General features: G+C 38.5%; 1 long non-coding RNA gene across 1 annotated transcript in view; it reads left to right on the forward strand.

Annotated features, from left to right (window-relative positions):
- The window catches only part of LOC118816606, a 29620-nt gene that overhangs the window by 1981 nt on the left and 3104 nt on the right, over positions 1–24535 (forward strand). Inside the window, exons 2-3 of the long non-coding RNA XR_005007883.1 lie at positions 5712–5794; positions 24401–24520. This is a non-coding gene — a long non-coding RNA (uncharacterized LOC118816606). The remainder of the gene's footprint in view (positions 1–5711; positions 5795–24400; positions 24521–24535) is intronic.

Genomic DNA, 24535 nt, shown 5'->3' on the forward strand with positions numbered 1-24535 from the left:
TTTATACATTCAGACTTTTACATTATGATGCCAAAGAAAAAACATTTTTGGTTCAATGAATGGTTCTTTAGAGAACCGTTTTTGTAAATGGTGTGAAGGACCTTGCAAAGTTTAGCGCACATGCAACGTGCAAAGTTTAGTGCACATGCGTTAATAGGGGGCGCTAAAACAATAATTACACACTTTGAACAAATTTGCAAATTCATAAAACAATAATATACATATTCCAAAAAAACAACAGATATTGCTTTAGTGTCTGTCATGCAACAACAGTGTATGTAAATCCCATTTTATGTAAATTGTTTACATCTTAACAATTTAATTATGCTGATATTTTAAAAATTAGCCTTTTACATAATGATGCCAAAAAGACTTTTTTGTGTGATGCCAAAGGATAAACATTTTTGTTTTCTTAAAGAACCCTCAAATGGCTAGTTCTTTAGAGAATCATTTTTGTAAATGACTTTCAGAGCTTAAAAAATGTAAAGGTTCTAGGAAGAACCCTTATATTATGTGTATATTAAAAAAATAGGGTTCTTTACACGTTCTTTTAAACATGATTCTTCAGGGAACCAAAAGTGGCTCCCATCACCCAAAGAACACTTTGTAACTATTTCTATTTCTTTCTCTAAAAAGTCCCATTTGATCACATTCTACATTTCAGAGAGTGAAATCAGTTTGGAAGTGACTCAAGCTATAATGTACAAGTTGACTCTTGTCACTAGAGGGTACTATTGTACAGATGATATTCTTGTAGTTGGTGTTAAACTTAGATAAAACATACTTCTGGGCTGAAAGGGAAATTTCACTTATTTTGCTAAATTTCTGCATAATACAATCATTGTAATGCAAATGAAGTCAGTGCAATACAATATACAATATAAATATAGCCATTTTATTTACTATCAAAAATGACCATTAAACCTACACATAACTTCTGAGTGTTTATATGTAATGTTGATAATGGTAAAATAGTGGTAACCCCCACCCCCCACTCCCAAAAAAAAGTGTTTTCTCTGATTACTAGTTTATACTAGTATATATCCACCCTGCATGTATTTTTAAAAATACATTTTAAGGCCAAAGCTTATCTCAAAACTTATCATAAACAATGTCTCAGGCATCAGAAAAACTATTTCATGCACTAGATTTATGCTATGTAGCAGAACAGTTCTGACTCAGCAAGTTTCTCTAGAATGGGGCATCAAACCACTTTGAATGTCTGTTTACATATTAATAACAATAGCATCCATTCATCCATTTAGGATTTCCGGATTTTTTTTTTTACTTTTGCAAATAATCCATATTGCACAAAGACATTATCAACAACAATGGACTAATATTAACTTGTTGTTAATTACACAAAAGTACCTTGTCATAAATGGAGCTTTGCTTGTCTCAGTAATCCTTGGTTTATACTGATGTTTATTTTGTAACCTGGAGAAACGGTAGGTCACTTCTAGCCTTCATAACTTAAGAACGGTTTAAGATACAAACACGATCCACATATCAGGACATTCAGCAGACCCACCCCTAACTAGCAAGCTGTGATGTTAGCATCAGTGAATAATTCGGCTCGGAAAATCACCTAAAATCCTGATGTTGTTCTGTGGTTTGGCCTTCATATTCCAACAAAGGGTTAAAACAGTGATTCACACATCAGACTGCACTTGTTTTTAAGATCTCTACAATGAAAAAAAATACAAAATTTAGCAGGCGCTAGGTAAACTTTTGATCAGAAATTACCCAAATTCATAAAGATATCAAATTTCTGTTAGCAATTACGTGTCAAACAATGGCATATCTGAGTAGCCCAGGGTCTCCTGAAAATACAACGTATGGCATGTGCAAATGTCACATGTAAATACATTATGATTGCAATTGTAATTGTAATTGACCCAAAAATACCAAAAAAAAGAAATCCCCAAAATTGTAGGTTTCTAAGGGTTAACTTTGTGCTTGTTTTTGGTTTTAATTTTTCAAGAAAGCAATACATAATTAAATAAATAAAATATAATAAGGAAATAGAAGACCAAAATATCACTTGATGAAGTCACAATTTCAATTTATCATCAAGCATTTCTTCTGAAATCAGGTATTATTATGAATATATATTATATTATAATAGTATATTATAATAGGGAGTTTGTCAGAGCTTTGCTGCAGTAACATCCTATACTCTTCTGGGAAACTTCTATACCAAATGCTGGAACATTGCTGTGAGGATTTGATTGCATTCAGCCACAAGAGCATTAGTGAAGTCAGATACAGATGTTGGATGATTAGCTCTGGATCACTGGAACACCACTCTAACTCATCCAGATGGTGCTGCATCACTCCAGGGAACGCAGTTCCACTGCTCCACAGTCCTTCAGCAGTTACTATGTCATTTTAGAGCTTGTTGAAAGACTAAGCAATCAGTAATTACTTGAAGCTGGAACAACAATCAGCCACTTCTAATCTAACACAATCAAATAAATGTATCTCTTAGTACTGTGGCAGTGTCGTTTGAGTTCACTAAATCACTAGTCAGTCTTAGGCAGCTAGTAAGTCTCAGAGAGATATACCCATGCTATATCCATATGCCCATAGGTATACCCATAGGCTTTATAAAGTCTGAAGCTTTGAAACTATAGGAGATCTAGCTTCTGTGCTGAGAAAGCACACACATACACAGTGCATCTGGACAGCTGCTGAGTCCACAACGAGTAGCATTCCAAAAGTGTTGTTTTTTCCGTCATAGAAAAAACAACATTTTTGGCACGCCACTCTTCAGACGGCTGAATTTATGTGCCTTCGTGTAGCTTCTTAACTTTCTCCACTTAGAGAAGCTAGATGATTTATTCATATTTATATTTTACAGTCTGCACTGATCTTGAACCTGAGATGGCTTGTATCTGAGGCAGACAAAAAGCAGAGCATGACAACAGAGCCCTCGACAAAGTTTTATACAAGCTCTCGACAACAAAACTCTTTTTTTGGGAACTGCAAAAAAAGAATGGATGTCTGAGACTTGAAGCAAGACTAATGGCTTCCCGATGTAGGAGCAAAGCTGGGTTGCAAGGTTCTATGGAAAAAACTAATTGGTAGTGCATAGAGTACAGGTTCCCAACCTTTTGCAACATATGGCTCAAACAACTGACCAGCTTTCATGGCCTACAAGAAGATTTAACCAGCCCTATCATTTTAAATGCAAGTAAATATAATACAACAGTCAATCAAGTCCATCTAAGTTCATTTGACAGTAATCATGGAAAAGTGGAAAAAATCTGTTTGTAGACATTTATCCACAATGGGTGAATTCCATATGAAATTGACTGAATCTGTTCAAACTACAATCCCACAGTAAAAAAAAGGAACGTATTAAGTATTCAGACTTTAGACATTTACAAGGATTATGTTGAGATCTATGCAATTCCAAGGCATTAATTGAGATACTAATAGCCTAAATATATGCAAAATCATCACTTATAGGGTGCTTTCTATTGGGAAATGGCTGTCCCAAAACCTACCCCTAAATGCCAACTTGTGAAAAAAAATCTGACATTTTTTTAAAGTTTTTCTATTTTGTTAAAAAAAAATTCTTGACGTCTTTTAAAGTGAACTTGAAAGATTTAGATTTGAGTTTTATTTTTAAAAAATACAGAAAACCACTAGAATAGAGACACCTCAGATCCAATATCCAGTACTGTTACGAATCGATATCAATGGAAAATGCTTGGCCATAGAATTGAAAGAGTAATCAGTCTGATCTGATTCTACAACAAATCTAACAGAAAAATAAAAGTGCTTGTAACACAATATAACATAAACTAAAGTAATGTAGGTCATGTGATAACACTAACCACATGTAGCATAGCATAAACATAAGTATGAGTAGCTAGCTAGGTTTTTACCCAAATATTCGACTATTTTGATATCGTTAGTTTGGTACGTATTCGTTTTTTAATTTTGCAATTCTGATATTTTTTGTCTGAATGTAGGCTATCAAAGAAGGTAAACTGCAAAACTGCCATATTGGACCCTTACTAGGGTAAGGAACTAGCAAGGAGATTCGGATTTTGCAGTGGATGAAGCCGCAGATGTGCTTTCAACACACCCATTGGACACAGATTTTCTGAACGACTTTCTTTTGATCAAAAATTTACTTGCTGCCTGTAAAATTTTGTCAGTTTTGTGCTCATACAGATGTTGAAAACAAGTGTCAATTCAGATACCTTTTGAGAAATTGTCTAGAGTCTATGATAAGAAAATGCAAGAATTTTGATGGTGTTTCATTCTGTTGCTTATTATTGATTAAAAATAAATAATAAGCATAAGGCAGCCATGTTTTTTATTGATTTTCTGTCCTCTTAGATTCATGCTTAGTGCTAAAACTCTGAAACATTATTTCTAATTTTAAATTGGGTTGCATGTTTACCATCATGCTTACTATGATATGTGAATCATGTTTTTTGACCCTTTGTTATAATGAAAGCAGAGAGTTATTATAACAGTATCAGGTGCCAGCCTTCTGGACTGCTTCAGCCTTCTGGACTGTTGTAGCCTTTTGGATCTTTTCAGCCTTCTGGACCATTTTGACCACCATGGAGCTTCACACTGTATAACGCTGTGCAAACCTCACCTGCATGAACTGACCCTCCTCATGATGCTGCTGCTGCTGCATAAACTCAAACTATTTAATTAACCATTGCTCCACCTGTTTTTCCCCGTTTTGTATTCTAATATTTTATACTAATGCTGTTTGCTATCCGGTGTCAACCAGAAGAGGATGCGTTCCCCTTTTGAGTCTTGGTTCTCTCAAGGTTTCTTCCTCTTGCTCTTTTCCTTGCCACTGTTGCCATAGGCTTGCTCATGGGGACTTGGACCAGGATTTTTCTGTAAAGCTGCTTTGTGACAACACCTGTTGTATAAAGCGCTATATAAATAAACTTTGACTTGACTTGACTTGACAAATGGGTTTTGGGTGGTTTTTGGAGCTGGGTTATTGGCTAATGCTTGGTCACAGCTGGATGAAATCATGCTGGTTAGAGAGGTCAGGGTTTGCTGAGTACTGTGATGTGTAAATCATGTCTCTGTTTTAACCATTTGTTAAAAGCAGAATATTAATACCAGGATTTTGAGTGTTTTTTTTTAGACCAACAGCTATGCACATTGCCCATAAAATGTATTAAACTCTTAAGACGTCTGGATCCTGTCACAACTGCTTTGACCAATGTCTCTAGAATGGTGAAATTCACGTCAAACCACTCTGATTCACTTTGTTTACATCTTACATCTTTACATCTTAATAATTTAATCATGCATAAAATGTGAAAATCGATGGAATTCACCCTTTAAGTCATTTCCCTTGAACTGTTACAACAGTCAACTGCTCAAGGTTTCCATATCAGTATCGTATCAGAAAACACGAAGTGGCCATCTCTAAATGTTTACAATATATAGCAGAGTTCTTTAGAGGTTCTTTAAACACTTGCACATCACCACTGAAACCAGTGAAGATTGAAAAGTTCCTTAGGACCAAAAGTAGTTCTTCTATGATATCACTTCAAAGAACATAGGGAACTGGAGTTTCTCAACTGCTTGTCCTTTGCCCTCCTGGACACTAATCTTCTGCCTCCATTCAGCTGGCAGAAGCTTTATTGCTTCACAGCTGTGTGTGAACTTCCAAGCAAGAGAGCTGACCTTTTCCTTTCTCACTTCTTTCCCAGCCCTGCCGTCTGCTCCACTTCCCACTGCCCATGACCAGACAAGCAAGTATTTCTAACAGCAAACTGAAACTCCTCCAGCAAAGGTCAGCACAGATTCCATATTCACCCATTCTACCATAACTCACGGCAAAAGCAAAGTCTACATGATGTTGTAATTCCACCCCCCTCTTTTCAGACCTGCTTTTGTGGCTTTCATCTTCAGCCCTGTTATAGGTCATGATGTTACCTTGAATGACACTGGGTAAGGGAAAGTTTAGAAGAACATTATTTGTTAAGAAGGGAACATTTTCCAGAGCTCATCCCAAGTTGTTATGCAACAGATTTTTGTAAACTTTAATCAAATGCAGCAACAAATCGGGTGTTTGATGATCAAGCAAGATATAATAATGGTAGAGAAGGGATATGTGTCAAGAAGCCATTTAAAATATCTGACTTTATGTTTTCACCCCAGTTAATGACTGCTGTGTTGTTGAAAATCACATAGTAACATAACACATGGCAATGTAAGTAATGCTTCCAAAACATCATATAGGTCCATTATCAAAAAAACTAAAAAAACAAAAAACAAAAAAAAACCAAAGAATTAAAGACATAAATATAAAAGGTTTGTTATGGAAGGAGTAAACTACCAGACCTATTCATTAACTTAGCAACAATGTTACAGATTCAGATCTCGTCATGGTTAATTAATATGTATAATATGTAACCTTAATATGTAACCTCATGGTTAAAGAATATGGATATATTCTTACCAAATGAGTATTAAAATTAAAAATTTACACAAAGATTTTGATGCTTTATAAGCATTATTTAAATTAAAATGTATTTCCAGAACAGCATATTTACGTTTAATGTGATTGTATGCAATGATTGTGTCAAAATGATAATTAAAAGGTAATTTATTAGAGATTACTGTCTTTTATGTGAGAGCACAAAGACAAGTTGAGCAAGTCACACACAATGAGCGCTCAGAATCAAGAAAAGCGAGCAAAATCACACAACCACCTTGTCAGAGTGGCTGAGTTGGCAACAGCCACTGAACTGTGTCAGTACTTTGTCATATTTAAAATGAAATCAGCTGAGGAGTCTCTAATGTTCTGCTTTTATTTAAAAAATAATAATATTACAAAAATCGCTGATATATATGTGTGACACAGTGAGCTGGGTCATGTTAGCCAGCTGGTAAAATCAGCAGATGGGGCTAGTGTTAGGTAGCATTAACAATGGCTTGTAGCTAGCTTAATTAAGACTTCCGGCACCACTGTGGGTGGCAGCCTTTCCAGTAGCTCTGTCTTTTGTGTATACCACAAGGGACTGTACTTTCCCCATTTCTCTTTACACTGTACACCTCAGACTTTAAGTACAACTCTGAGACGTGCCACATGCATACGTTTTCAGATGACACTGCCATTGTGGCATGTGTAAGGGGTGGTCAGGATGAGGAGTACAGGAACCTGGTAAAGGACTTTGTGGCATGGTGCCGTAAGAACAACCTGCTACTGAACACTTCCAAGACCAAGGAGATGGTGGTGGATTTTCGCAGGACTAGGCCACTCACACAGCCAATCTCTGTTGAGGGGGTGGAACAGGAAGGGGCAAAGCTGGCTCTATTTCCTGATGAGGTTGGGGTCCTTTAATATCTGTAGGAAGCTACTGCAGATGTTCTATCAGACCGTTGTTGCTAGCTGTCTTTTTTATGCTGTGGTGTGCTGGGGAGGAAGCATGAAAAATGAGACGAGATGCGACTGGACAAGCTGGCCAGGTGAGCAGGGTCAGTGGTCGGTGTAGAACTGGACTCTGTGGTTAAGGTGGCAGAAAGGACATTGCACAAACTGCTCTCCACTATGGAGGATGATGGCCACCCGCTGCACACCAGCATCATGGCAGGTTGCTGTCACTTAGCTGCTCAACCGACAGACTCAGGAGATCTTTTGTCCCTAGAGCTATTAGCCTCTTCAACTCTTCCCAGTGGGGCCAGAAGAGAAGAGAGAAGAGGAAAGAGAATAGATGAGGACTGAATCCCTCAAGCTAAGTTACAGGTTTATTTTATCTATCTGCACATATGGACACCTTACTGTACATATTGCTTCTGCACACCTTATTGCACATCTTGCACATCTGGACACTACTGCACACCTACTCACTTTATTTCTGTACCAATATATGCACATATTTGTTCAGTGTTGTCATTGTATGCTGTTACCTGCACCTCCTTGTACATTCATTATTGCACTGCCTTTTTTATCTCAGGATAGATTTAGATATTTTTGTATATTTCTAGTTGTATATATGCCTGTAGATATGTTTTTGTATGTATCTATCTATCTATCTGTCTATCTATCTAGCTAGCTAGCTAGCTGATAGCACAGCAATATATCCACCTCTGATGCTCACTTTGTTGAGGACATCCCTTCATGGTATCAACTGCAATCTATCTATCTAATTCTGCAGCCCTCCACAATGCACGTAGTGTATCAGCATGTGAGGCGATAGCACAGAAATATATCCACCTTTGATGCTCACTTTGTTGAGGACATCCTTGCATGGCATCAACTGCAATCTGTATGTCCAGCCTCACATTCAGCCACCGGCCTCAGTTTATGAAAGTTGAAGTTAGCTTCTTTTTCAGATTTTCCGTTTCACTTTAAATGTGCTGCTGTAAAATTTGAGCACATTGAGACACCAGAATGTAACTGCTGCACTGTTTCAGGTGGGCTGGAAAGTTCGAAAAAGAAGCTGGTGAAAAGGAAGCCAAATTCAGTCTCGTTTTTAATCAACCACATCGGGTCTAGTGCATTTTCAAAGGCATTTTGACACAGAATGAGTCCAGTAGGTGAGAATATGTTATTGCAAGAAATGTTTTTGCCCTCTTTCTAGCTTGGTGTTCTGTTTGTTAATGCAATTTAAATGCTTTATTAGACAGTGAAAATGCACATAAGATCAATTATATTTTGATTACCATTTTGATGCAATTATTGCATAATCACATTAAACATTAATATGCAGTTCTGGAAATACATTTTAATTTAAATAAAGCCACTCATAAAGCATCTAAACCTTTGAGTAAATGAAAATGTCAACACTAATATACCAAATGGCAAATTAAAATCACAGCATTAGCACAGCATTAGCACAGCACTTTTATTTTCATTTTATGCTCAGCATTGCATATAATGTGGGAAATGTATATGCTAACGTATGAATACATTGTTATTTTATATATTACATTTTCATCTTATTTTGATACTGATATGCTTCCATAAAAGAAGGGTGAGTAAACATAAAGTAAAATGTAAAGTTTTGCTGTGTCTTTTCACTCTTGAAAAAAGAAATGCTTACAAACAGTTATGAAACTGTTCTATATCATTTATCGTGGCAGGTCAACTTGGATTCTTAGTTAGGTTCACCATGCCATCTCATTTTTCAGTCATATTGTTGAATTGTTGCATTCTATGAACTTGGATGCTTCTTGCATTTATTAACTAATGCTGATTTCATCCTCTTTTAGTTATATAGTCTGTATTTATTATATATTATAGGACAAATTTATTACAGCAGGTTTAGTAACCAAACTTTTGGACACTGTGGCCTCAGCAAGCCTTGGCAAGCTGAGCTTACCCAGTGGTCTGATTCAGTTTTACCTCAATTTTTTTTTTTTATCAAGGAGCCCCCTGTCCTTGTGTTGCAATGATTATTTTATTCCTAATGTCGTTAAGAAAACCTTTTGGGAGGTGAATCTTGAAAGTAGCCCAAACAGATGCCCATTGCATTTTAATACTAGCCTAATTTGGTGGGAAAACAGCAAACCTGGCAACTCTGCAGCAAGGCCATAGATGTAGATCTAATAGATTAAAGAATAGTCTGTTAGATTGTGAAAGAAAATGGGGGTAGTAAAGTAACACTGTATTGATAATGATTATAACTTATCACCTAAGTATTCATTGTGTTTTATTTTATTTTGTAGATTTTTCCTACTTTTCAGTCCAGCTCTTTTGATGCCTTGCTGAGTGTGTTATCACTTCGAATGCACTATGGCATCTTAGTGCACTATGGCATCTTCGAATGCACTATGGCATCACTCCAAAGAAGTGGGAGTCTAATCATGTTTACATCAGAAATAATAGAAACATCTGAAATTTGAAGGGTTAAGGAGACCTACTTGCCTATATTAAAAGATGCACATTGATTAATGCATTAATGAATCAGACCTCTTTGGATATGTTAAGAGGTAGCTGAGTCAAAAACCCTCTTGTAGAATACTCCTGCGTAAGTATTCTACCGGATGATAGATGTTTTTGTGCCAAGCAAAACTGTATGTGTAATCCATGGACTAAAGCTAGCTTTACATGTTCCACTGGCCTGTGATGCATTGGCAAATTGAAACACCACAAGCCTATAAATCCGCAGTCCAAAGCCATTTTGCACCGACTGGTGTCAGTTGAATGATTAATGAATGCATTAGCAGAGAGTTGCTCTTTTTCCTTAAATCATAAATAGCTCAGGTCATTAATTTGTTGTACAAACACTAAAAAATCAGTGACAGCTGACATATCTAGGTCAGATGCGATGCCTGCTGGCAACATAAAAGTATGTGCATAGCCACGGCTATAAAATAAGTTGGCCATCAGAAACCAAACTTCAGGTCTTGACATAAGCAGGAGCTGTGCTAGTGAGAGATTTAGTGATACAACTCTAGATTTATGGGACTGATTACAACCCCAGAAGACCTCTCTTAACCTTCCATTCTACACAGAATTCTGTGGTGTCTGTGATATATTTTTCACATTTAAAGCTTTTTTTTTACCTCCACTTGTTCGTCTTTGTAACAAGCAAGCATATTTCACAAAAGTAAATTTTACTCAGTTGATTGATTTAACTCAGTTCAGTTGTATAATTCGGTCCAGTTAAATTCAGTTTGATTCAATTTGATTCAGTTAAGTTCAGTTCTGTTGATTAATTCTGTTTAGTTTAGATAAGTTCTATTCCATTCAATCCAATTCAGTTCACTTTCGACTGCTCCAAAGTCCAGTGGTGGCATACTTTACCCCACTTCAGCAAGTGCTTGGCTTTGTGCATAGTGATCTTAGGTTTGTATGCACCCGATAGAAGTCTGAATCGTTAACCGCAAACCAACTTTACTACGGTCGGAGCTTTTTTTTTGTTTAGATACATCGTCCCCTTGGAATTATACGGTACTATCTGACATTTTTGTCAAAATTGAGTTATTCACATATTCTGTGACAACTTCTTAATGTTATATGAAATGTTTTTTTTGTTGTATGCATTTTTGGACTCTTTAGCTAAAAAACAAAACGGTTCTATCTCCAAAGTCAAACTTTAACTTAGTTCTATAAGATTCTATCATTTAAACCCTATATTTCATAGAAAATAGTACAAAGACAACAAATCAAATGTTGAAACAGAAATTCTTGTTTGTATTGTTTTTTGAAAATATATGCCCATATTGAATTTGATGCTAACAACACTTTCCAAAAAAGTTAGAATGGGAGCAACAAAAGGCTGGTAAAGTTGTGTAATGCTAAAAATACCTGGTGGTTAATTGGCAACAGGTCAGTAACATGATTGGGTATAAAAAGAGCGTCTCAGAGAGGCTGAGTCTTTCAGAAGTAAAGGTGAGCAGGGATTCACCACTCTGTGAAAGACTGCATGAGCAAACAGTGCAACAATTCAAGAATAATGTTTCTCAACATAAAATAGCAAGAAGCTTTTGCTTTTCATCATCTACAGTACATAATATCATTAAAAGATTCAGAGAATCTGGAGAAATCTCCAAGGGGCAACGCCAAAAACCACTATTTGCTGGCTGTGATCTTTGAGCCCTCAGACGGCACTACATTAAAAACAGATATGATTCTGTAGAGGAAATCACTGCATGGGCTCAGAAACCCTTCCGAAAAACACAGTTCATCACTGCATCAACAAGTGCAAGTTAAAACTCTCTAAAACGCCTTTTTGGAAATCATGGACACTGTGTCCTCCGGTCTAAAGGCCACTCAGCTTGTAATCAGTGCACAGTTCAAAAGCCAGTATTCATGATGGTATAGGGGTGCATTAGTGCACATGGCATGGGTGACGTGCACATCTGTGAAGGCACCATTAATGCTGAACGATACAGTGGTGTGAAAAAGTGTTTGCCCCTTCCTGATTTCTTATTCTTTTGCATGTTTGTCACACTTAAATGTTTCAGATCACCAAAGAAATTTAAATATTAGACAAAGATAACACAAGTAAACACAAAATGCAGTTTATAAATGAAGGTGTTTATTATTAAGGGAAAAAGAAATCCAAACCTACAGGGCCCTGTGTGAAAAAGTGATTACCCCCCATAAATTAACTGTGGTTTATCATATCTTTGGAAAGCTGAGTTCAATTTCCCTAGCCACACCCAGGTCTGATTACTGCCATACCTGTTCTCAATCAAGAAATCACTTAAATAGGACCTGCCTCAGGACCTGGAAGACTAAATGGAACCATGAATTCTGCTGTCTACCAAAAAATCCTGAAGGAGAATGTCCGGCCATCTGTTCATGACCTCAAGCTGAAGTGCACTTGGGTTCTGCAGCAGGACAACAATCCAAAACACACCAGCAAGTCCACCTCTGAATGGCTTAAGAAAAACAAAATTAAGACTTTGGAGCGGCCTTGTCAAAGTCCTGAACTGAATCCGATTGAGATGCTGTGGCATGACCTTAAAAAGGCAGTTCATGCTCAGAAACCCTCCAATGTGGCTGAATTACAACAATTCTGCAAAGATGAGTGGGCCAAAATTTCTCCACAGCGCTGTAAAAGACTCATTGCCAGTTATCGCAAATGCTTGATTGCAGTTGTTGCTGCTAAGGGTGGCCCAACCAGTTATTAGGTTTAGGGGGCAATCACTTTTTCACACGGGGCCCTGTAGGTTTGGATTTCTTTTTCCCTTAATAATAAAGACCTTCATTTATAAACTGCATTTTGTGTTTACTTGTGTTATCTTTAACTTCTTAAATTTCTTTGGTGATCTGAAACATTTAAGTGTGACAAACATGCAAAAGAATAAGAAATCAGGAAGGGGGCAAACACTTTTTCACACCACTGTATATACATGTTTTGGCAACATATGCTGCCATCCAGACGTCATCTTTTTCGGGGAAGGCCTTGTTTATTTCAGCAAGACAATGCCATACCGCATTCTACATGTATTACTACAGCATTGCTCTGTATTAAAAGAGTCTGGGTTCTAAACTGATCTGCCTGCAGTCCAGACCTGTCATCCACTGATAACATTTGGCGTATTATGAAATGAAAAATACAACAAAGGAGACCCTGAACTGTTAAGCAGCTAAACTCCTATATCAAACAAGAATGGAAATCACTTTCAAAATACAGCAGTTGGTCTCCTCACTTCCCAAATGCTTACAGAGTGTTGTCAAAAGAAGAGGTGATGAAACACAGTGGTAAACATGCCCCTGTCCCAACTTTTTTGGAATGTGTTGTTGGCATCAAATTCAAAATGGGCATATATTTTTCAAAAAACAATGAGATTTCTCAGTTTCAACATTTGATTTGTTGCCTTTGTACTACTTCCAATAAAATATAGGGTTTAAATGATTTGCACATCATTGCATTTTGTTTTTATTTACATTTTGCACAGCGTTCCAGCTTTTTTTGGAAATGGGGTTGTATCTTTGAGCCCATCAGCACTTCAAATACACACAAGAGGACCAGTCAGGTACTGTTTCTTTGTAAAATTATGAGTAAACTGTTTGTGTTCCCTGAAAATCATTGCTACTTTTGATGTTTTGTCAGATAGAACCTTATAATTCCAAGCAGAAAGTGAATTCTTAGAATGTTCTATCTGCATTTCACTTGCTCCAAAAAACTCATTTAGAAATCTCACAGGATTTTGATATTTTACATTTAGAATACATTTAGACTGCCTGTCATTTTTATGTATGACATGCTGTGCTCCATACGTACTTCCTGTTTTTCGTAGAAATAACCAAGCCTATACTGTCAATAATAAACTCCTCTCTTAGCCTTGGCTATATACCAAAAACTATTAAACTAGCAGTAATTAAACCAAATCTGGATGCTTGCAAGCTATCAAATTATGGACCCATCTCAAATCTTGTCTTTATATCAAAAACTTTGGAAAAAGCTGTGGCGCATCCACTAATTTCCTACTTGCATAGAAATCACATACATGAAAAATTTCAGTCTGGATTTACAGCTCATAGTGCAGAGAACTGAAAACTGTAAATGAGTTCCTATTATTCTTTTCATCAAGGAAACATATCTTTGCTAGTTGTAGTTGATCTTACTGCGGCATTTGATATGATAGACCACTCTCTCCTAATAGACCGGCTAGAAAACCATATAGGTGTAACAGGAATAGCTCTTTTTTCTTAGTTCAGATCTTACCTGACTGATTGCCATCAGTTTGTGAATGTAAACAGTGAATCATCTGTTCTTACAAAAGTAAAGTATTGTGTTCTACAAGGCTCTGTTTTAGGACCTCTGTTATTTATATTACATGTGCTACCACTGGGTACCATTATCAACAAACACAGTATAAATTTCCACTGCTACACTCATGACACATTACATGGTATATATCAGCCAAACCAGATGATACATTCCAGCTTAATCAGACTTATCTCATAGCCCTCATATCTTTGTTACCTTCTGGCTCTCACTTTTAGTTAGGCTGTAATAGTTAGGCCTGCCAGAATCACTGCAGCACTCTATGGAGCTTCCCGCTGGAGCTTCCTGCTGTTCAAATCCTGTGCCTCACCTGCCTTCCACTGACCCTCCTGATGATACTGCTGTTGCATAAGTACAACAGGAACATGAGCTTTTATTTATCACAAATCTCAATTAAATAAGTTAATTAAATAATTTGAGTTTATGCAGCAGCAGCATCATCAGGAGGGTCAGTTCATGCAGCTGAGGTTTGCACAGCGTTGTACAGCGTTAAGCTCCATGGTGGTCAAAATGGTCCAGAAGGCTGAAATGGTCCAGAAGGCTGGCAAGCAGTGGGCACCCAATCAAGGCAGAAGAAGGAACAGCAGCAGACCGCATAGGATGGGGAGTTGTTCAACTCGGCAAAGAAAAACACATAGAGAGTTAGTTCTGTAAAGAGTGACTGATCACAGATTACAGTATTAACAGAGTGCAACACAGATTCCGGCAGGTCTAGCTATAACAGCCTAACTAAAAGGGAGAAACCCAAAAGGTAACAGAGACATGAGGGCTCCCTGAGATGTCAGCGCCCCTCTGCTCCACTGTCAGCAAACTTGAGTGAATGCATGAGAGCAGCGGGACGACAGCACCAATACTGCCAGGTTACCATAATACTCTATGTCCATGAACCCCCAGATCTGCACCTTTTATCTAACAGGGAAAACTATTACCAAAGGCTTGACTAAACAAGTATGTTTTTAGCCTAGACTTAAAGACTGAGGCTGTGTCTGAGTCATGAACACTGACTGGAAGATTAATAGTAACGGACTGGAAGATTAATAGTAAGCCAGTACCATTGATCTAAGTAGGTGTGATGGTTCATAGTATGAGATAAGTTCACTCAGGTACTGAGGGGCAAGTCTGTTTAGAGCTTTATATGTCAGTAAAAGAATTTTGTAATCAATGCGAAATTTAACTGGCAGTGTAGGTTAGATAAAACTGGGCTGACATGGTCAAACTTTCTGGTTCTTGTGAGGACTCTGGACTAACTGAAGCTTGTTAAGGCTTTTACTGGAACATCCAGACAGCAGGGCATTATGGTAATCCAGCCTTAATATAATAAATGCATGAACTAGCTTTTCTGCATCCTGTAGAGACAGTGCATTTCCTAATTTAACAATATTGCGGAGATGCTGGAAGGCTATTCTAAGGCTAACTCTAATATTTGTTATATGTACATCGAAGGACAGATCGGGAGCTATCGTGACACCAAGATTTTTTACAGATGTACCTGATGCAACTGAGGAACTATTAAGTTTAAGTGTTAAATTAGGTAGTTTGTTTCTAGCAGCTTTTGGACCAAAAAGCAGAACCTCGGTTTTACCTGAGTTAAGTACGAGAAAGTTACTCGACATCCAGTTTTTTATGTCTTTTATACAGTCCTCAATCTTGCTAAGTTGAAGTTTATCATCTGGTTTGCTTGACATATATAACGGTGTGTCATCGGCATAGCAGTGGAAATTGATGCCGTGTTTACTGATAATGGTACCCAGTGGTAGCATATATAATGTGAATAATATAGGTCCTAAAACAGAGCCTTGTGGAACACCATACTTTGGTTTTGCAAGAACAGATGATTCACTGTTTACATTTACAAACAAATTTACAAAATGTAGCTGAAATATGGCCCAAAACATAAAACAATATATTTACTGAAACATACAAAATGAAAATACACAAGAAATTACAAAAAAAAATAAAATAAAATAAAAGTATAATGTATAAAGGTAAGAGATGGACAGTGTATATAATAATGATAAGCATAGAAATACTTTGGATGAAATGAAATAGTCAACTAAAACAATTACACACCTAGACAAATTAATGAGAAATGAAACATTTAAAATGACGTTAAACAGCACCAACACTACTTTCCAAATACATTGCAAATTGTTCCAGCTTAGTGGTGAAATAGTATATTTAACTTTAATTAATGTACTTTAATGTACATTGGAATAATGATTATTTTTATTTTTTTATTTTAATATTAGGTGTAAAAAGGGAGGTTGGAAGTACTATTTTCCTGAGAGTTTCAGCATTTCAACTTGACATCATTCTGTGCACAGGGTATAGGTAAAAATACAATGTGGTTGTTTTGCTGGCAGATACTAGATCTAATGTTTATTGTTTTTCTCATGAAATAGCCCACAAACAAAACTTGTCCTCCTTCCTCATCAAGTCAACTAATTTGCTTGGCTATTTTAACAGTTTTTTTTAAAATGGTACACAGACTCAACTGAGACCAGAAAATAACTTTAGCAAGACCGATGACCGAGACCAAGACAAATCAGAGTACAAATATTACTAATTCCAAGTCCAAGACAATAATAATAATAATAATAATAATAATAATAATAAAAACATCTTGAGTCCATACTTGAGTACTATAGCCTTAACTTGCATTAATGGGAAGTCACTTATAGAAATCTTTAAAACTGTAAATGACCATTCACTCAGTATAGCTGCATAACTGTTACTGCTCCTTTTAGAAAAGAGTGGATGTGGTGCCACAGCAGCGTGGGGAAACTAGTAGATTCACTTTCCTTACTTTGCTTTTCGTTTTTCCGTATGTTCATTCAAGTATATGTTGAAGCTCTTAGGGTTTTAAACTCACCGTCTGTGTTTGTGTGTGCTAGTTCTGCAAATGCTTTAGTCTATAGAGAAGTCTGCTGGTGAGTCGACAAAGAAAAGATAAACATTGACTATATAACAGCATAAGGTTAAAGCTTGAAAGAACACTGTCTTTTCGACTATAAAATTAATGTGTTAAAACCTGTGACAGCCACAAGGATTAAGAATTTACTACAAAGGTTCTAATTATCTCTGTTGAAATTGTTGATTTATGGAACTGAGAGACTTTGAAAATCTTTAGAAGTCCTTAAAAATCAAGGGAATACTGCATTTCAGAATTACAGGGTCTGATTGTAAAAGATAATGTCAGTTCATAAATTACTCCTGCACCTTTCTCATAGTTAAAACATTAAAGGGAGAAATTATCTGATTGCTGAATGCTCACAGCAGTGTGGAGACATTTGCTTTAGTCCAGTTTGCTAAAATACTTTGGGTGTCCATGAATTGTAATTGTCTGGTGTTGGTGGTGTTACTCAGTGCCAGAGTCAAAGTTCAAACCCAGACAAAAGGCACTTAAAAACGTAAAAAAAAAGGTGTCCCCCTTGGAAGAAAAGGGCAACCTCAAAGACACACAACAGGGTAGGTCAAGCTCCCGTGAAAGAAGTTTAACAGAGAAGGGCAAGGATATGCATGACCAAGAAGCTAAGAAACACGAAAAGGCATTTAGCAAGGTTTACGACTCCTGGAAGCAGTTAGCAAAAGAGACAAGGACGAGACTAAAAACATTCTGTTGAGATGTTTTGTTAAAATAGATGACCTTGTTAAAATACAACAAGTTACACATAACGCTGTTTGCCAATTTTATGAGCCCATTCAATGCAATCACACTACTACTGCAGATATTGTTGAGAAAATGGACGCTTGCATCACCCTGACATCAGAGATTTGCAATCTTGTGACCAAGCGACTAGAGACCATTGAAGAAGCCTTTAATGACCAGCTGGAGAAAGAAAGGGTGAGGATGACACTAAATAAGGATGAATATGGGTCTGTCTTTGGATGCACAAAAACAGAAACAGTAATTTTAGATTTATCACAGAGATCAGACAGCCATTCAAGGGCCACCTCCAGGGTCTCTAGTAAGCGAGCAGATGCAGAAGCAGAACTTGCAGCAAAACTAGAACAGGCAAAAGCTATGCAAAAAATCCATGCACAGCAAACAAGACTTCATAAACTGGAAAGCGAATATAAACTCAATGAGACAAAATTGTTAACTGAATTGAGACAAAGGAAAGCAGAAATGCAACTAAGACAGGAGGAGAGAACAAAGCTACAACAAATACGAGCAGATGAAGAAGTCAGGGTAGCTACAGCCCGATATGATAACCTTGAAGCTGCTCTTTATGGTTATGAGGATGAAACCGACTACAGAACCTTAAACCCAGAAGCCATGACATTCCAGCCTCTACAAGCACCCCCTGTAGCATCAGCTACTCAGAAGACAATCAGTCTAGCCCAGGCAATCACAACCTCACTAAGCATGAACCCGTTGTCTATTCCAAAACCAACAATGAAATTTATTGACTGGAAGACATCTTTCATGGCCCTCATCGACAGTAAAGCTCTCCCAGCCGGCGAGAAGATGCTTTATTTAAAAAACTACCTCGCTGGAGAGGCACACAAAGCCGTTGAGGGATTATTCTACAGAAACTCAGAGGACGCATACCAGGGTGCCTGGTTGGTTTTACAAGAGAGGTATGGAAACCTGTTTATTGTTCAAAAAGGCTTTCGAGACAAACTTATGAAATAGCCCAAAATCAATGCGAACGATCCTCTGGCATTTCGAGAGTTTGCAGACTTTCTGCGAGGCTGTGCTGAGGCTATTCCACACATCAGAGGACTAGCCATCCTAAATGATTGTGAGGAAAATCATAAGCTGCTTAAAAAAGTACCCGAATGGATTGTGCGCAGGTGGAGCAGAATTGTGGTGGTTGAATAAGATAAATCTGGAAACTACCCAAGTTTTGCAAAAGGAAGACCGGATAGCTTGTAACCCTATTGCTTCTCCACTCCTGATAAACTTTAGGGCCACAGATGAGAAAGCACCCAAAAGAGCCAGGTCCTTTAATACAAGTGCTCAAACGAAGAACTTCGTCCCAGCGATGCAATGAGCATCCAAGTCAAAGCCACCTTGCTCTGTCTGCGAAAATGAAACACATGGCATTGCTACGTGCTCTACTTTCACAGAAAAGGCCACTGAAGAAAAAAAGAAAGCCTTCATTCTTGAAAATCACCTTTGCTTTGGATGCCTTAGACAGGGACACACCACCAAAGATTGCAAAAGGTGACACACTTGTAGCACATGTGGCCGACGCCATCCTACCTGTCTGCACGAAGAAAGGGACAAAAGGCCTTCAGACGCACCAAGGGAAGATTACACTTACACCGAAAACCAGTCAGGCCAGAGCGTTTACAGGGTAATGTCACATGCATTGATGCAGCGTGCTTCTGCCACCACCAGCATTGTCCCAGTCTTTGTGTCGTCAGTAGAAGAGCCCCAAAGAGAAATTCTCACCTATGCGCTACTGGACACTCAGAGCGACTCAACATTCATCTTGGATGATTTGCTTGACAACTAAAGGTGGCCCCACAACCAGTGCAGTTGAAACATACAATGACGGCTGTAGACACGGTTACAGCAAGCAAGAGTGTCCATGGTTTACAAGTCCGAGAACGCATCAATCCCCATCTGGATAGACAGGGAAGTCAAAGCTTTGTACATCGAGGTGTTGTGAAGGAAATACTAGCCCCTTCAGCCACTGATATTCTGAAGACCTTGAAGTCAGACTTCAATGAAAGGAGTTATGAGGACAAGTATGTGTCTCAACAAAATTCAACAAAAAATATGACCACTATAAAGCCTTCATGGAAGAAATGATCAATAAAGGCGATGCAGAGTGCACCCCTACAACACCTGAAGGAGAGATCGAGTGGTACATCCCCCATCACGGTGTGTACCACCCCAAAAAGCCAGACAAGCTGAGAGTTGTTTTTGATTGTTCAGCGAAGTTCCGTGGCATCTCTCTAAATGACACCTTACTGACAGGCCCTGATCTAATTAACTCTCTAGTGGGAGTTCTTTGTCACTTCAGGAAAGAAACTGTAGCTGTGATATTGAGAGGATGTTCCACCAGTTCTCTGGCACTCCAGAAATGCAGAACTACCTGAAGTTCCACTGGTGGAATGAGGTGATTTGGAAAGTGAGCCACAAGAGTATAGGATGGCAGTCCACGTCTTTAGCTGCTTCATCACCTAGATGTGCCAACTTTGGCATTAAATATCTAGCACAACAACACAAAGCTGACCATCCACCTGACTGTGCATCAGCTTTTATAGAAAAGAATTTTTGTGTAGATGATGGCTTAACCAGCATTGCATCAGTCGAAGATGCCGGAAAGCTGATCAGTGAATCAAGTAAATTGTGCAAAAGGGGAGGCCTACGTCTCAAATTTGATTCAAACAAGAAAGAAGTTCTTGAAATTGTAGACCCTTCAGAAAGGGCAATGACAGCTAAACCTCTCGATCTTAGTTTAAACCAAATGCAGGTCACGCACTGGGTATTCAAGCCTTCAATGTGCCGTGGTATTCTATCTATCTTCTCTTTTTGACCCACTTCGGTTTGTCACTCCATTCACCCTAAATAGAAAGTGCATCCTACAGAAGCTGAAAGAAGTCACCCACTATCACCCACAAGACTTCGGCAACATTGTCAGAACAGAACTGCACCACTTTTCAGATGCCAGCAACGTGGGATATGGTATATGCTCCTATCTAAGATACAAAAATGACAAGGATGAAGTGCACTGCAGTCTTGTGATGGCCAAAGCGAGAGTCGCACCCACAAAGGCCACGAGCATCCCAAGATTAGAACTCTCAGCGGCTGTGGTCTCTGCCAGAGTGAGTCACATGCTGAAAACTAAGCTTGAAATAAAGATTGATGATGAGTTCTTCTGGACAGACTCTCAGGTTGTGCTGGCATACATTAACAATGAATCCCAAAGGTTCCATATATTTGTTGCTAATCGCATTCAACTGATATAGCAAATACAGATCCCAGGCAGTGGTGCTATGTTGACACAGCAGAAAACCCTGCCGACCATGCCTCTAGAGGCCTTTGTGTGTCAGATATCTCTTTGTCAATCTGGTTATTAGGACCAAAATTTCTGTGGGAGCAAGAAGCGCATGCTACATCTCACCCCTCTACTGAGCTGCTTTTTGGCGACTGCTTAGACATTCTTAGCCATTTCAGTCGGTTTTCTTCTTGGCCCACACTCCTTAAAGTGGTTGCAAAAATTAAGGGACTAGGGTCTAAGCAAGAATATCACAGAGACTTTGTTGCTATCGAAGAACGTGAGAGAGCAGCTGAGGTAGTGATCAAGCTTGTCCAGCAGCAAGCCTTTTACGCAGAGATGAAGATGCTTCAAAGAGGAAATAGTCTTCCAAGCTCAAGTCCACTCTACTGCCTCGACCCAATTTTGGACAACGGACTACTTCGTGTTGAAGGAAGACTGAAACAGTCATCTTTCAGTCAGGAGCTAAAACATCCAGTCATCCTTTCAAAGGATTATCACATTACCAGGCTCATTCTCTCTCACTATCATGTCAAAGTTTGTCATCAGGGCAGATGTTAGGGGTGGGAATCTCTAGGCACCTCACGATTCGCTGTGTCAGTAAAATATCTTTGAGATGTGGCGTGAGCAACATTGCACGGAAGCCCTATTTCTCAACGACTGAAAATTGGCGTGCAGACTGCAGGTCACCTAGCAACGAGGTTTCGCCTAGCTAGTAGCGAACGAAAAGGAAAACAGAAAGAAAGACGAACATTTGGAGACGAATGGACTTATTCGCATTTATAAGCAACGTAGTTGGTTTCCTGATACGTTAAATCTGCAACACTAATAAGTTGCGAAGATGAAGTTGCTTCTCTTTCTAATTTTCCTGTTCCACCTTAAATAGTGCTGCATTTACCTTCGGCGCCTCAGTCAGAATTTAAGGTGGAACGGGAAAGTTCAGCAAGAAGCTGGAGAATAAGAAGCGACTTCAGCCTCGTACAACAGCCGAAAGCTGAAAGACATTTTACAAGAAACTATTCAACTTTTGAGGAAAAGTTTTCTGGCGGAGATGGAAGAAAAGTGGCTGTAGTTAAAGCTTGAAGCAGAGTAGAGTAAGTCCGCGTTTTCATTTATATTGTTTAGTGTATACTCGGACATTAATACATACTGAGACATACTGGACATTAAATGTTGTGGCTCCCAAGGTGGTTTGATTTTTGTTGAAAGGTCAAAATGGCTCTTATCATTTGGGTTGTGACTCCTGATCTAACCTGGCTTTTAATGCAGAGGGAGCCAGTCGGATTTCTTGCTCATCCCGTTGTGTGATACCAAGGCACTTGAAGATTTTCTGGCTGAAAACCAGTGTGAATTTATCTTTAATGCCCCCTCAGCGAGCCATGCTGGCAGCATATGGGAACGCCAAATCCGGACCATTCGAAATGTGCTAAATGCCGCACTTACTCAGTATCCAAGCAGACTTGATGATGCTTCCCTTAGAACCCTGTTCTACGAAGCGATGGCCAGTGTCAACAGCCGCCCATTAACTGTGCATGGAATTAATGATCCTAAGTCACTCAAACCCTTAACACCAAACCATCTAATCTTGATGAAGTTCAAGGTCGCTGCTCCACCTCCTGGGAAATTCGTGAGGGAAGATGTGTATGCAGCAAAATGATGGCACCGAGTCCAATATTTAATCAAACAATTTTGGAGTCGCTGGAAGAAAGAATATCTCCTGAACATTTCCACATGGCAAAAGTGGTATGTACCTCGACGCAACCTCAAAGTAAATGACATAGTCATTATCAAGGAAGACATCCTCCCAAGAAACCAGTAGCAGCTGGGGCGAGTGGTTGAGACTGTAGAAGAAAACAGATGGCCTAGTTTGTTGAGTTAGAGTACAACTGGAGGACCGTAAACCAACCAGAAAACAAGATCAGGCCTCCAAACCTTCAATCATTGAGCGGCCCGTCCAGAAGTAGGTCCTTCTCCTTGAGAGTTAGTTAGTTGGGCCCAATCACATTTCACCCCTTGCCCACACCACTTAGCCCTTAGCCCTCTGTTTTGCGCGTTCACGTCTAGGGTTAGGGTGTCCCAATCTTTGTTGACATAGAGGGGTAGGGCAAAGTGTTAGGGCTACATTGCCCTCCAAACGGAGGTTTTTCAGAGGCACACTCCAAACTGAACGTTATGAAAAAAAAAAACAGAAAAACCGGCAAGATGGCTGCGTGAGCAACCAAAAAACCCACAAATGTAAGTATTTTCTCCATTAAAACTCCAATAAAAAAGTTTAATGTCATTTCAATGTATTATGATTGTTTTCTTTGTAACAAGCAGAAAAAAATCGCTAATAGCATGCTAATGTCTTGGTAGCTAGCTAGCTAATTGTCCCGTTCCACCTTAAATAGTCCAGCAGTATTGATGCCTGAAGCGCCAGAATGCAAGTATATGTAACTGCTGCACCATTTAAGGTGGAGCGGGAAAATTCAAACAAGAACCTGGTGAATAGCTGACTTCAGCTTTGTATCACCAAAGAATTAGCAGTGGGCGATAATAAATAATTGTCTTATACTCCCTTTTTGAAAGCATATGATGCCCTAAATGTAACCAAAGACTAGCTTTTGCTTTCTCTGCTATCACTGAAGATGAGCCAGGTCATCTACAGAGCACTGCTAGTAGCCTGTTAATGAAGCAGTGTTTTTTTTTTTTATTTGATTTTTGTCCCATTTTGTAGGGCAAGATTTCAACTACTACCCCTTGTAACTCAGTTCCAAGGGTTTAGGTTGACACTCGAAAACAAGGGGTAGGGGTAAAAAGAAGAAATGGAATTGGGCCTTGGTATTGGCAGTGATTAATACCCTTATACCAGACACGTTGATTCTATAAACAATATGGGTCATGTATACACTACACACTTATATGAACTTATGGGGTAATACCATTGTGGTCATTTGTTAGAGTAGAAATCATGTATGATTCATTCAGCTTTAGTTTACCTTGTTGTGTTCATTCATCATAACATGATTTGGTGGGACCATTCACTCAGTATAGCTGCATAATTGTGACTGCTCCTTTGAGAAAAGAGCGGATGTGGTGCCACAGCAGCGCGGGGAAACTAGTAGATTCACTTTCCTTACTTTGATTTTCATTTTAAAAGAAAACGTTTTTCCTCACGTTCATTCAAGTATATGCTGAAGCTCTTAGAGTTTTAAACTCACCGTCTGTGTTTGTGTGTGTTAGTTTTACGAATGCTTTTCTCTGTAGAGAAGTCTGCTGGCATGCATTCACGTCATTGTTAGCTTAAGGAAAGGGCTAAACGAAAACCAAAGGAAGAAAAATACTCAAAGCCTCGTCAAATATTGCAGCCTTGGCATGCGGAGCGAGGTATGTAACACTGAA

This window comes from Colossoma macropomum, unplaced genomic scaffold, assembly GCF_904425465.1.
Source record: "Colossoma macropomum unplaced genomic scaffold, Colossoma_macropomum, whole genome shotgun sequence".
Taxonomy (NCBI): Eukaryota; Metazoa; Chordata; class Actinopteri; order Characiformes; family Serrasalmidae; genus Colossoma; species Colossoma macropomum.